At 35.4% G+C, this 15,406-nt stretch overlaps 1 protein-coding gene across 1 annotated transcript in view; it reads left to right on the top strand.

Annotated features, from left to right (window-relative positions):
* Positions 1-807: 807 nt before the first annotated feature.
* Positions 808-15,406, top strand: part of ppargc1b (peroxisome proliferator-activated receptor gamma, coactivator 1 beta) — a 259,628-nt gene continuing 245,029 nt past the window's right edge. The window contains exon 1 of the mRNA XM_062039673.1: positions 808-896. The gene's annotated coding sequence lies outside the window, so the exon portion shown is untranslated. The remainder of the gene's footprint in view (positions 897-15,406) is intronic.

The raw sequence follows: 15,406 nt of genomic DNA on the forward strand, positions 1-15,406 counted from the left end.
ATTTTTTTTTGAGCAATGGCAAAAAAATAAAATAAAATAAACAAAGACAAAGAAAGAAAAAAAAACAGCCTGCATGGCAGCTTTGTGTCAACATTGCAACTTTTTCTCGTTAGATTTCACCTCATTCCACTTTTTTTTTAAATGTTTTTTTTAATTTTTGCAATACTATCAATTTTGCAATTTTTGCAGAATGTGTGGGGGGCCGGTAAACCATTAGCTGCGGGCCTCAAATGGCCCCCGGGCCGCACTTTGGACACCTCTGAATTAAGTGTAAACAAATAGATAAATAAAAACTTTTAAATGTAAACATTTTTTTTTTTTTTAAATGTGAATCAAAATGCTGCTTTGTTTTCTTTGACTCTGACTCATTTTTGAAGTCCGTTTGCCATATTTTCATGTGTGTTAAAAACTGTCACTCGGTTGTCGTCGTTGAAAAGACTCAGTTCGTTCGCGAATGCCACATCTCTATTAGGAATCAGGTGTGATCATGCGTTTTTGTTTTTTTCCCAGCTCTTCACACACATGCACTAAAACCTCCTTTGTGTTCCAGCAGCAGTTGTTTATGTTTTGTAACATTCCATGTTATTTCATGGGAAACTCACATGTTCTGGACAATATCGGTAAGATGTAGCACACCCGATACCTCAGGAGGACAGTCGCTACACAAGTAAAAACCTCCATCTTCTAGGAAAAGACAAATAAGAAGAAAAAAAAGGAAACAATAACTTGGATTTATTGAGCAAAAGGACAGACGTAAACATTTGGTGGACGTTTAGGACACCTTTTGGGAAACTCCTGTTGAAAGTTGGCATGCTACACCTGCAGCTGATTACCTGCATGGCAGCACATGTCTTCTAAAGTACATATGAGGCACCACTTCCAACAAGACATCCCCGGTGAGTGCAACCATTCCATGATATTTAATAAACGCTTTGGATCACCTCGGATGTGCTGCAGCATCAAGCTTCCGCTTATCTATTTTGTGGTGGCCGTCACTCAATCACATTTAAAGTAGGGCTGCAACAACTAATCGATTAAATATAGGGATGTCCGATGAATGCGTTAAAATGTAATATCGGAAATTATCGGTATCGTTTTTTTTTTATTATCTGTATCGTTTTTTTTGTTTTTTTTCATTTTGATTTTATTAAATCAACATAAAAAACACAAGATACACTTACAATTAGTGCACCAACCCAAAAAACCTCCCTCCCCCCATTTCTTTCTGTTATCAATATTCTGGTTCCTACATTATATATCAATATGTATCAATGCAGTCTGCAAGGGATACAGTCCGTAAGCACACATGATTGTGCGTGCTGCTGCTCCACTAGTAGTACTAACCTTTAACAGTTAATTTTACTCATTTTCATTCATTACTAGTTTCTATGTAACTGTTTTTATATTGTTTTACTTTCTTTTTTATTCAAGAAAATGTTTTTAATTTAGTTATCTTATTTTTTTTTTATTTTTTTTTTAAAGTACCTTATCTTCACCATACATGGTTGTCCAAATTAGGCATAATGTGTTAATTCCACGACTGCATATATCTGTTGATATCGGTATCGGTTGATATCAGTATCGGTAATTAAAGAGTTGGACAATATCGGATACCGGCAAAAAGCCATTATCGGACATCCCTAATTAAAAAGATTAAAATCGATTATTAAAATAGTTGCCGATTAATTTAGTCATCGATTCGTTGGATCTATGCTATGCGCATACGCAGAGTTTTTATTTTATTTTATTTATTTATTTATATATATTTTTTTAAATAAACCTTTATTTATAAACTGCAACATTTAAAAACAGCTGAGAAACAATAATCAAAATAAGTATGGTGCCAGTATGCTGTTTTTTTCAATAAAATACTGGATAGGATAGAAATGTAGTTTGTCCCTTTTATCCGATTATTAATCGAAGTTATAATCGACAGATTAATCGATTATCAAGTGTCCAAACTTTTTCCACTGAGGGCCGCACACGGAAAAATTTAAGCATGCGGGGGCCATTTTGGATATTTTTAATTTTCAAACCATAACAAAATATATGGATTTCGTTTGTTTTTTACCTTTAGGGCTCCCGGGGGCCATAAAGGGTCTAAGTCAGAGGTGTCCAAAGTGCGGCCCGCAGCTAATGGTTTACCGGCCCCTCCACACATTCTGCAAAAATTGCAAAATTGATAGTATTGTAAAAATTTAAAAAAACATTTTAAAACAGTGGAATGAGGTGAAATCTAACGAGAAAAAGTTGCAATGTTGACACAAAGCTGCCATGCAGGCTGTTTTTTTCTTTTGTCTTTGTTTCTTTTTCTTTTTTTTGCCATTGCTCGAGGAAAAAAAAAAAAAAAAGACAAAAAACTCTCTGTTACAATGAATTATTACTTAAAAAATTTCACTTTAAAATGTTTTATGTGGAAAAAATATTGCATATATTGTGTGTTTGCCAAATAAAAACATCAAAGTTTTATTTGACAAAAGAGCATAATACAAACAAAATAATAGGTCAAACGTAAAATCGACAGATACATCTGAAGTTGATCTCGTAATTTAAGTGTGAAAAGTAAAAAACTAATAAAAATGTATGTCTTTATGAGTGCTCCCACCTTTTGGATCCCAAATATATTTAGTGGGATTTTATTTAACTTTTCACTGTGATTACTCAAAAATATTAAAGAATTAAAATCAATGGTGTCCTGCATTATTGATCTTTTAGGGCTCTAATTACTAAATACTGCATATTTCAGTTTTACTATAAAAAACAAAGTTGTCTTTGACAGAAAAGGCATAAAACCTGTTTGTTTGTTTTTTACTTGATATCAACCTGAAGTTAATATAGAGATATACTGTAAAAAATAATAATAATAATTTGACTTATTTTTAACATTTTAATGACTGAGACCCTTGACCCTTGATTGGTCCCCGGGAGCCCTAAAGGTTAAAAAAAAAAAAAAATCTATATATTTTGTTATGGTTTGAAAATGAAAAATATCAAAATGGCTTAAATTTTTCCGTGTGTGGCCCTCAGTGGAAAAAGTTTGGACACCCCTGGTCTAAGTCATTAAAATGTTAAAAACAAGTCAAATTATTATTTTTTTATTTATATAACGCTTACAGTAAATCTGTACAGTATATCAACTTCAGGTTAATATAAAGTTTAAAAAAACAAAAAGGTTTTATGCCTTTTCTGTCAAAGACAACTTAGTTTTTTATAATAAAAGTGAAATATGCAGTATTTCCCCCACTGCCCAAAACATTCAGAAAGCAATGTTTGATGTGAAGTAATTAGAGCCTTAAAAATATCAATAATGCAGGACACCGTTGGTTTTAATTAGGGATGTCCGATAATGGCTTTTTGCCGATATCCGATATGCCGATATTGTCCAACCTCTTTAATTACCGATACCGATATCAACCGATACCGATATCAACCGATATATACAGTCGTGGAATTAACACATTATTATGCCTACTTTGGACAACCAGGTATGGTGAAGATAAGGTACTTTTTAAAAAAAATAATCAAATAAAATAAGATAAATAAATTAAAAACATTTTCTTGAATAAAAAAGAAAGTAAAACAATATAAAAACAGTTACATAGAAACTAGTAATTAATGAAAATTTGTAAAATTAACTGTTAAAGGTTAGTACTATTAGTGGACCAGCAGCACGCACAATCATGTGTGCTTACGGACTGTATCCCTTGCAGACTGTATTGATATATATTGATATATAATGTAGGAACCAGAATATTAATAACAGAAAGAAACAACCCTTTTGTGTGAATGGGGGAGGGAGGTTTTTTGGGTTGGTGCACTAAGTGAAGTGAAGTGAATTACATTTATATAGCGCTTTTTCTCAAGTGACTCAAAGCGCTTTACATAGTGAAACCCAATATCTAAGTTACATTTAAACCAGTGTGGGTGGCACTGGGAGCAGGTGGGTAAAGTGTCTTGCCCAAGGACACAACGGCAGTGACTAGGATGGCGGAAGCGGGGATCGAACCTGCAACCCTCAAGTTGCTGGCACGGCCGCTCTACCAACCGAGCTATACCGCTCGGTTGTAAGTGTATCTTGTGTTTTTTATGTGGATTTAATTAAAAAAAACAAAACAAAAAAACAAAAAAAAAAACGATACTGATAATAAAAAAAACGATACCGATAATTTCCGATATTACATTTTAACGCATTTATCGGCCGATAATATCGGCAGACCGATATTATCGGACATCTCTAATTTTAATTCATTATTATTTTTGAGTAATCACAGTGAAAAGATAAATAAAATCCCATTAAATATATTTGGGATCCAAAAGGTGCCCCACTCAGAAAGTGATACATTTTTATTATTTTTTTTACTTTCAACACTTAAGTTACGAGTTCAACTTCAGATGTATCTGTCGATTTTACGTTTGAACTATTATTTTTGTTTGTTTTATGCTCTTTTGTCAAATAAAATGTTGATGTTTTTGTATGGCAACCACACAATATATGCAATATTTCCCCACATAAAACATTTTAAAGTGAAATATTTGAAATAATTGGAGCCTTGAATAGGTCAATAATTCATTATAACATTGATTTTTTTTTTTTTTTTTTTGGAGCAATGGCAAAAAAAGAAAAAAGAAAGACAAAATAAAATAAAAAAGCCTGCATGGTAGCTTTGTGTCAACATTGCAACTTTTTCTAGTCAGATTTCACCTCATTCCACTTTTTTAAATGTTTTTTTAATTTTTGCAATAGCATTTCCAGAATGTGTGGCGGGCCGGTAAACAATTAGCTGTGGGCCGCAAATGGCCCCCGGGCCGCACTTTGGACACCCCTGCAGTAAAGTGTGACTGTGGCTCCTCATGAAACTTAAAACCTGCCGTTTTATGTCTTCTGCTTCGAAAACATGGTCATTTGGCACCCTCGTTGCCCCAAAACGTCTCTGTAAAACACAAGAACTTTACCCTTTTTGAATAGTTTTTACCTCCGTTTCTTACGGATTGTTGAGTTGGCTCTGGATTGATACGTGGACATGACAAAGGAGGTATTTGACCCCTAGAAGAGTTTACATCAGTGGTCCCCAACCTTTTTGTAGCAGCGAACCAGTCAACAAGTGATTTTTTATTTTTATTTTTTATTTTTTTTCATTTTTATTTTTTTTTTCCATTTTTTTTTTTTTTTTTTTTTTCATAAAGAAATACAATCATGTGTGCTTACGGACTGTATCCCTGCAGACTGTATTGATCTATATTGATATAAAATGCATATATTGTGTTTTTTATGTTGATTTAATTTTAAAAAATAAAATAATTGTGCGGCCCGGTACCAATCGGGACCAGTGGTTGGGGACCACTGGTTTACATGTGTTTTTTGTTCAATCCCAGAAAGACTGTGGCTTAAAATTTCACCGTGGCTGAGTTGCTGTTGTTCCCAAACTCTTCCATGTTCTTATAATAAAGCCGACGGTTGATTTTGGAATATTTAGGAGCGAGGAAATTTCACGACTGGATTTGTTGCACAGGTGGCATCCTGTGACAGTTCCACGCTGGAAATCACTGAGAGCGGCCCATTCTTTCACAAATGTTTGTAGAAACAGTCTCCATGCCTAAGTGCTTGATTTCATACACATGTGGCCCGGCCAAGTGATTAAGGACACCTGATTCTGACCAATTGGCAATGTAGTGTATTTCTCATATTTAACGAGGGGGTGCAGGTTGGGTCAAAATATTTTTCCACCTCTTCTTCAAACATGACTCATTCACAATTCTCTTCTCTGCATCTCCTCGTCTTCCTCCCGCTCATCAGGTGAATGATGATGATGATGATGCTTTCGCTGACAGCTGTTTGTTTGGGACGCCAGACATCGTCGTCGTTTTCCACGTTGATGGCGAACCTCGCTCCACTGGGCTTTAGTGCGACTACTTCTTTGTAATGACTGCACTGTATTACACGTGTAGTACTCGTGTGTGTGTGTGTGTGTGTGTGTGTGTGTGTGTGTGTGTGTGTGTGTGTGTGTGTGTGTGTGTGTGTGTGTGTGTGTGTGTGTGTGTGTGTGTGTGTGTGTGTGTGTGTGCATCTCAGAAATGCTCCCTCGCCATGTGACGGGGGGATTATATTCCTCCTCCAAAATAAATCTGAGGGTCGAGGGGCTGGATGCGGTAGAAGAAGATGACTTGCATGAGAGTTACCACCTTTTTCCCTTATAGCCATAACCACGGTCATTGGCGTTGTTAGGCCTATTTTAGGCGGGCTCAAGCCCCCCTAAAATATTCTTAAGCCCCCCTAAATAATTTGGTGTTATATTTATATATATATTTTTTAATTTTATTTTTTTTACAAATACATGCCCACTGCTCCCCTCACCTCCCAGGGGGTGAACAAGGGGATGGGTCAAATGCAGAGGACAAATTTCACCACACCTAGTGTGTGTGTGTGACAATCATTGGTACTTTAAGGTAGAGAGCCCCTTTAGTGCGTCAGTATCCAATCCATTCCACTTGTTCATTCAGAAAATGCACACATCACTCAAAATCCAGTCCGCATTTTCTCAGCGACTTTGCTTGCGGTCCTTGGACTTGTTCATATAGAAAATGCCCACATCACTCAAAATCCAGTCCGCATTTTCTCAGCGACCTTGCTTGCGGTCCTTGGACTTGTTCATATAGAAAATGCCCACATCACTCAAAATCCAGTCCGCATTTTCTCAGCGACCTTGCTTGCGGTCCTTGGACTTGTTCATATAGAAAATGCCCACATCACTCAAAATCCAGTCCGCATTTTCTCAGCGACCTTGCTTGCGGTCCTTGGACTTGTTCATATAGAAAATGCCCACATCACTCAAAATCCAGTCCGCATTTTCTCTGCGACCTTGCTTGCGGTCCTTGGACTTGTTCATATAGAAAATGCCCACATCACTCAAAATCCAGTCCGCATTTTCTCAGCGACCTTGCTTGCGGTCCTTGGACTTGTTCATATAGAAAATGCCCACAGCACTCTTGTAGAATGTATATAAAGTAATATACATTAGCCTAATGTTAAAATAATGAAAAAAACATAATTAAATATATTTGTTTTATTGTATTGTTACATTAATAGCTGTTGTATTATTATAGGATGGCTTGTTAAACATTTCGTAGGATTTTCAGAGGGAGGAAAAACCAAGACATTTAATATAAAATGTAAAATGAAGAAAAAAAATGGTTAAAAGCCATCGTCCCGGGGAGCATTTAATTTCGTCCCGTGCATTTTTTAAAAAATAATAATAATAACAATAAATAGATTCTAAGTCTTTGTTAGCCGTTTGTGAAGTTTTGTGCTTGTGCTACGTTCGCTCCCATCCTGTGCATCTCCTGGGGTCTAAGCCCCCCCTGTCCTTAAAAGCTAGCCCCCTGACCACGGTGAACTCTCACAGGCACTGATTTTATAGTTTAGCACCTCTCTGTGTGCAATTTTTACTTCCCACCCACAGTTTGAATGCTTGTGTATATATGTATATAGTATAATATTTAAACAACAGGACTGGACTGTGCACCTTACCTCCTTTTGCACTATTTTTCTTGTCTTTCCTTCCTATGTTTTGCATAGTTGTAGACTGTGGCACTGATACGATACTGGAGTTGCTTTTAATATCATTGTACCTGTGTATAGTGACAATAAAAGGCATTCTATTTTATTAAGTGACGGCGATAGAAGAGTCGACAATACATTTGTTGTCCAGAGTGCATTTTAGGGGCGCAGCTTGTTTATTTATTAGTAAAAAGTTAAAGTTAAAGTACCAATGATAGTCACACACACACTAGGTGTGGTGAAATGTGTCCTCTGCATTTGACCCATCCCCTTGATCACCCCCTGGGAGGTGAGGGGAGCAGTGAGCGCGCCCGGTAATAATTTCTGGTGATTTAACCCCCAATTCCAACCCTTGATGCTGAGTGCCAAGCAGGGAGGTAATGGGTCCCATTTTTATAGTCTTTGGTATGACTCGGCCGGGGTTTGAACTCGCAACCTACCGATCTCAGGGCGGACACTCTAACCACAAGGCCACTGAGTAGGTAAGTAAGTAAGTAAGTACATTTTATTTATAAAGCACTTTTCACAGATAAAATCAAAACATAGGTAAAGTAAAACAATTCAATTAAAACAGGGGCAACGTCATTAAAAGGATACAAAGTGGATTAAAATGGATAGTTAAAAGGTGCTTTACTAAAAAGAGAAGTTTTTAAATGTTCCTTAAAAGTTTCAACATACCAAAGACTATAAAAATGGGAGCCATTACCTCCCTGCTTGGCACTTGGCATCAAGGGTTGGAATTGGGGGTTAAATCACCAAAATGATTCGCGAGCGCGGCCGCCGCTGCTGCTCACTGCTCCCCTCACTTCCCAGGGGGTGGGACAAGGGGATGGGTCAAATGCAGAGGGTAATTTCACCACACCTAGTGTGTGTGTGTGACTATCAGTGGTACTTTAACTTCAACTTTACCACAGTCAAGATCACGGAGGGACTGCTGCAAGTTGTTCCAGAGTCTTTTTATTTAAAAAAAAAAAAAAAAAGGGGGGGTCTCCGCGGTGGCGATTTTGATTTTGATCGGGTGGTGCTGGTTGTCGGGGGTATTGCAGCCGTTTGTTTGTGTGGGCGTGTGTGTGTCAGGTTTTAACCAAAAGCTCATTTACGCCGGTACCAAAATTATTTCGATACTTTTCTAAATCAAGGGGACCACAAAAAATGGCATTATTGGCTTTATTTGAACAAAAAATCTTAAGGTACATTAAACATCTGTTTATTATTGCAAGTTTGTCCTTAAATAAAATAGTGAACATACAAGACAACTTGTCTTTTAGTAGTAAGTAAACAAACAAAAGCTCCTAATTTAGCTGCTGACATATGCAGTAACATATTGTGTCATTTATCTACCTATTATTTTGTCAACATTATTAAGGACAAGTGGTAGAAAATGAATTATTAATCTACTTGTTCATTTACTGTTAATATCTGCTTACTTTCTCTTTTAACATGTTCTATCTACACTTCTGTTAAAATGTAATAATCACTTATTCTTCTGTTGTTTGATACTATACATTAGTTTTGGATGATACCGCAAATTTGGGTATCAATGCGATACTAAGTAGTTACAGGATCATACATTGGTCATATTCAAAGTCCTCATGTGTCCAGGGACATATTTCCTGACTTTATAAACATACATTTTAAAAAAACAAAAGAAGATTGTTGTGATGTCAAAAAATATTGACGTAATCGACTAGATACGCTCCTGTACTTTGGTATCATTACCGGTACTTTTCAGAGGCAGTATTGAACCGAATATGATTAATTGGTATCGCGGTACTATACTAATATCGGTATACCGTACAACCCTAATACAGTGCATCCAATAATGTTAACAATATCAATTACAGACTCATTCTCATTCTGATATTTAAAGGACAACTCAAAAGGCAGGTCAGTGCTTTAAAAATAAAAGTAGAATAAAAAAAAACGAGAAATGTATATTCTATTACTGTAAAGTACTACATTGGATTGCACATAGCTAGAACAAAGTGTCATGATGTATTGCACATACTGTATGTAGCACATAAACCCATAAAGAGATTTTTCCTGCAGGCTCACAGTCTCCCCTGGTTATGGTCCTCATGGTGCGAGATGTAAATGTTCCACTCTAATGTAGTCACTTAGTGGGGGCGGAGATAATCCGTGTAGATATGGAGGGAATATTGCAGTGATGGAAGTAACATGTTTCTTGTCTAAACTCTTCAAAGCTTTTTTGTAGAGTGATATCAGATTTGTTGCACCTGTCAGAGACCAACTAGTTATAAAATAACCTTACGTGAGGAAAGATCATGCAATGGCAGCTTCATCGGTAAAATACATTCTTATTTCATTAAAATGACGTATGTTGTTTTCAATTTATAATTACATTTTATTTTGAAATGTTCTCTAAAAGAAAGGAGTGGGTCCAATGTTACTCCTACAGTAGGTATTTATCCTTCACCCCTTTTAGTTGTTGACCTCCAAAATATCTACTGAGTAGTGTTTAAGAGGTTTTTTTTTAGGTTTTTTTTAGAAAATATACAAACAGTTTTGTGTGTTTGGCAAAAGGCTGGACCTGGTTAGCCAGTCTTGAACAAGTCTAAGGGCTGATGAGAGAATCTGAGTAGCTTCCTTATGGAGATACATGTGTATGTTTTTATGCACCTAAGCACAAAAAACATTTGCAACCAAAAAAATAATTAATTTGCACCCTGCCCCCAAATAAAATGCAATCAAAAAAAGATTTGCAACCCCCAAAAAAATTCCACCAAAAATATAAGATTTGCAACCCCCAAAAAATTGGCAACCAAAAAAAAGTTAGCGAAAAAAAATATTGGATTTGCAACCAAGAAAATTTTGCCCCTGAAGAGTCCACCAAAAATATAAGATTCGCAACACAAAAAAAGATTTGCAACCAAACAAAAAGTTGGCAAATAAATTATTGGATGTGCAACCAAAAAAAATAGCAACCAAAAATATTGGATTTGCAACCAAGAAAAATGTGCAACCCCCTCAACAAATCCCACCAAAAATAAAAGATTTGCAACCAAAAAAAGTTGGCAAATCAATTATTGGATGTGCAACCAAAAAAAAATATAGCAACTAAAAATATTGGATTTGCAACCAAGAAAAACTTTGCAAAACCCCTAAAGATTCCACAAAAATTATAAGATTTGCAACCAAAAAAGGTTTGCAAAAAAATTATTGGATGTGCAACCAAAAATATTGGATTTGCAACCAAGAAAAATTTTGCAAAACCCCTGAAGAGTCCACCAAAAATATAAGATTCGCAACACAAAAAAAGATTTGCAACCAAACAAAAAGTTGGCAAATAAATTATTGGATGCGCAACCAAAAAAAATAGCAACCAAAAATATTGGATTTGCAACCAAGAAAAATGTGCAACCCCCTCAACAAATTCCACCAAAAATATAAGATTTGCCACCCCAAAAAAGTTGGCAAAACAATTAGTGGATGTGCAACCAAAAAAAAATATAGCAACTAAAAATATTGGATTTGCAACCAAGAAAAACTTTGCAAAACCCCTAAAGATTCCACAAAAATTATAAGATTTGCAACCAAAAAAGGTTTGCAAAAAAATTATTGGATGTGCAACCAAAAATATTGGATTTGCAACCAAGTAAAATTTTGCAAAACCCCTGAAGAGTCCACCAAAAATATAAGATTCGCAACACAAAAAAAGATTTGCAACCAAACAAAAAGTTGGCAAATAAATTATTGAATGTGCAACCAAAAAAAATAGCAACCAAAAATATTGGATTTGCAACCAAGAAAAATGTGCAACCCCCTCAACAAATCCCACCAAAAATATAAGATTTGCAACCCCAAAAAAGATTTGCAACCAAAAAAAGTTGGCAAAACAATTATTGGATGTACAACCAAAAAAAAAAAAAGCAATTCAAAATATTGGATTTGCAACCAAGAAAAACTTTGCAAAACCCCTAAAGAGTCCACCAAAAATATAAGATTTGCAACCCCAAAAAAGATTTACAACCAAAAAAAAGTTAGCAAAATAATTATTGGATGTACAACTCCCCAAAAAATATAAACCAAAAATATTGAATTTGCAACCAAGAAAAAATGTGTAACCCCCCCCAAAAAATTCCACCAAAAATATAAGATTTGCAACCCAAGAAAAGGTTTGCGACCAAAAAATGTTCACAAAAAAATAATTGGATGTGCAACCAAAAAAAGAATAGCAACCAAAAATATTGGATTTGCAACCAAGAAAAACTTTGCAAAACCCCTAAAGATTCCACCAAAAATATAAGATTTGTAACCCCAAAAAAGATTTGCAACCAAACAAAAAGTTTGCAAAATAATTATTGGATGGACTCCCCCAAAAATATAAACCAAAAATATTGAATTTACAACCAAGAAAAAAAGTGTAACCCCCCAAACAATTCCACCAAAAATATAAGATTTGCAACCCCCCGAAAAAAATTGTAATAAAAAAAAACATTTGCTAAAAAATTATTGGATGTGCATCCAAAAAAAATAGCAACCAAAAATATTGGATTTGCATCCCAAAAAAATTAGCAACCCAAAAAAATAAAGATTTGCAACTAAAACTTGTTTTTGTTTCCAAATCTTTTTTTGTTTGCCTTTTTTTATTTTTATTTCAAATCCATTTTTTTGTTTGCAAATCTTTTTTTTTTTTTTTTTTAATTAATTGCAAGTCCTTTTTTTGTTTGCAAATCATTTTTGTGCGTGGTTGCATAAAAATAGACATTTTATCTCGATACTTCTTCAGTAGTTTTAGACCTTTTGAAAAAAATCGCTGCGTCATTTGCGTATTGTCTACACCTTTACAAATATTAGGAAGATCATTAATATGCAGGGCAAATAGACTGCATGGATCTTTGAGGTGCACCTAGTCCACAATCTTGAAATGAAGATTTTACACCATTGACCACAATGCATTGTGTTCTATTGGAGAAATAGGAGTACATCCAACAGTTTCAACACATATCCTTAAATAGTCCTCTAAAAAAGCAAACATTAAAGAAAAAAAGCCTACTGTAAGTGTCAATACGGACATTTTATCATCTATTAAGGCACAGACTATAAAGTGGTACAAGAACGTGACATGGCATCGAGAGAAGGTGCATAAATATTCCACACGCCACTTCTCTCATTTGGCGCCGCTTAAACATTAAATGTCACACAAAGTCAAGATGAAGTAGGTATGCTTTTTCTCATGCATAAATACTAATAAACGTCCTGTGTGTTATTGCACGAGTGACTTCAGCATGACTTTTTCCTGCTTGGGAACGCAGAGAGCCAACACATGCCCGTGAAATGACATGCATAAATAAATATGAATAAAATAAAGCATTTTTCATGTTATGCAAAGATGCGTCACCCAGAAGCTGGTCTCATAATACGAGTGTATCATAAAGCACTGCACAAGATTTGTTAGGGGAAGAATATTCATCCTTTAATCCCACTCTGCCATTGTGTGTGTGTGTGTGTGCGTGTGTGTGTGTGTGTGTGTGTGTGTGTGCGTGTGTGTGTGCGTGTGTGTGTGCGCATGTGTGCGTTACAAATGGAAAGTATTGAGTCACCAGAGGGAGATCACGACTGAAGCCATACTGCAGCAAACATTCGCAGTTGCACGTTGTGACCACAGGTGGCAGCAGAGAACTCACTGCTGCAAAACCATGACTGTAGGCGAGGACCTTTTTTTTTTTTACTAGTTTTTCTTTTTCTTGGCTTTAAGCGGAAAACATTTAGTCTCTTGCTAACCTTTCACCCCTAAAGCACGTCGCCAGGTCATGATTGAGTCGCATCAGTTTACCCTCATCTGGTTTTTGTGGCCCCACGGGCAATTTCTTGTCTCGTTTATAGGAGAGTTGAACATGTGCCATGTTTACCTTATGAAGGACTTTAGTGTTGAGGAGACAAACATCCATTTTCATGCATCACACCCCAGCAGGCACAAGACATTGAAACAACGTTGGGAACTTGTTGAATTAAGTCCTGACGCTGAGCAACTCAAACCTAACGTTGGATCAACAAGCTTTTTGACGACATTTAATCAATGTTGGGTTCTAACGTTGATTTGACCATTTGAATTTTGGTCATTTCCCAACCAAAATTCCACAAAACACAACGTTGAAAAAACATATTTTTTGACAACGTTTGATCAATGTTGGGTTCTAACGTTGATTTGACCATTGAATTTTGGTAATTTCCCAACCAAAATGCTACAACACAAATACAACGTTGAAACAACATGCTTTTTGACAATGTTTATTCAATGTTGGGTTCTAACGTTGATTTTACCATTGAATTTTGGTCATTTCCCAACCAAAATTCTACAAAACACAATGTTGAAAAAACATATATTTTGACGACGTTTATTCAATGTCAGGTTGTGATGTTGATTTGACCATTGAAATTTGGCAAATTCCCAACCAAAATTCTACAACACAAATACAACGTTGAAACATGCTTTGACGACGTTTAAACAATGTTGGGTTCTAACGTTGATTTGACCATTGAATTTTGGTCATTTCCCAACCAAAATTCTACAAAATACAACGTTGAAAAAAAACATATTTTTTGACAACGTTTAATCAATGTTGGGTTCTAGCGTTGATTTTACCATTGAATTTTGGTCATTTCCCAACCAATATTCTACAAAACCCAACGTTAAAAAACATATTTTTTGACAACGTTTAATCAATGTTGGGTTCTAACGTTGATTTGACCTTTGAAATTTGGTCATTTCCCAACCAAAATGCTACAACACAAATACAACATTGAAACAACATGCTTTTTGACGATGTTTATTCAATGTTGGGTTCTGACGTGGATTTGACCATTGAATTTTGGTCATTTCCCAACCAATATTCTACATCACAAATACAACGTTGAAACAACATACTTGTTAATGACGTTTATTCAATGTCAGATTGTGACATGTTTTTACCATTGAATTTTGGTCATTTACCAACCAAAATGCTACAACACAAATACAACGTTGAAACAACATGCTCTGAAGACGTTTAATCAATGTTGGGTTCTAACGTTGATTCGACCATTGAATTTTGGTCATTTCCCAACCAAAATTCTACAAAACACAATGTTGAAAAAACATACATTTTGACGACTTTTAATCAATGTCAGGTTGTGATGCTGATTTGACCATTGAAATTTCATCATTTCCCAAACAAAATTCTACAACACAAATACAACGTTGAAACAACATACTTTTTGACGATGTTTATTCAATGTTGGGTTCTGACGTTGATTTGACCATTGAAATGTTGGTAAATTCCCAACCAAAACTCTACAAAACACAACGTTGAAAAAACATACTTTTGACGACGTTTAATCAATGTTGGGTTCTAACGTTGATTTGACCATTTGAATTTTGGTCATTTCCAAACCAAAATGCTACAAAACACAACGTTGAAAAAACATATTTTTTGACGATGTTTATTCAATGTTGGGTTCTGACGTTGATTTGACCATTGAATTTTGGTAATTTCCCAACCAATATTGTACAACACAAATACAACATTGAAACAACATGCTTTGACGACATTTAATCAATGTTGGGTTCTAACGTGGATTTGACCGTTGAAATTTGGTCATTTCTCAACCAAAATTCTAAAACACAAATACAACGTTGAAACAACATGCTTTTTGACGACGTTTATTCAATGTCAGGTTCTGATGTTTATTTGACCATTGAAATTTGGCAAATTCACAACCAAAATTCTACAACACAAATACAACGTTGAAACAACATGCTTTGACGACGTTTAAACAATGTTGGGTTCTGACGTTGATTTGACCATTGAATTTTGGTCATTTCCCAACCAAAATTCTGCAAAATACAAA

This window comes from Entelurus aequoreus, linkage group LG28, assembly GCF_033978785.1.
Source record: "Entelurus aequoreus isolate RoL-2023_Sb linkage group LG28, RoL_Eaeq_v1.1, whole genome shotgun sequence".
Classification (NCBI taxonomy): domain Eukaryota; kingdom Metazoa; phylum Chordata; class Actinopteri; order Syngnathiformes; family Syngnathidae; genus Entelurus; species Entelurus aequoreus.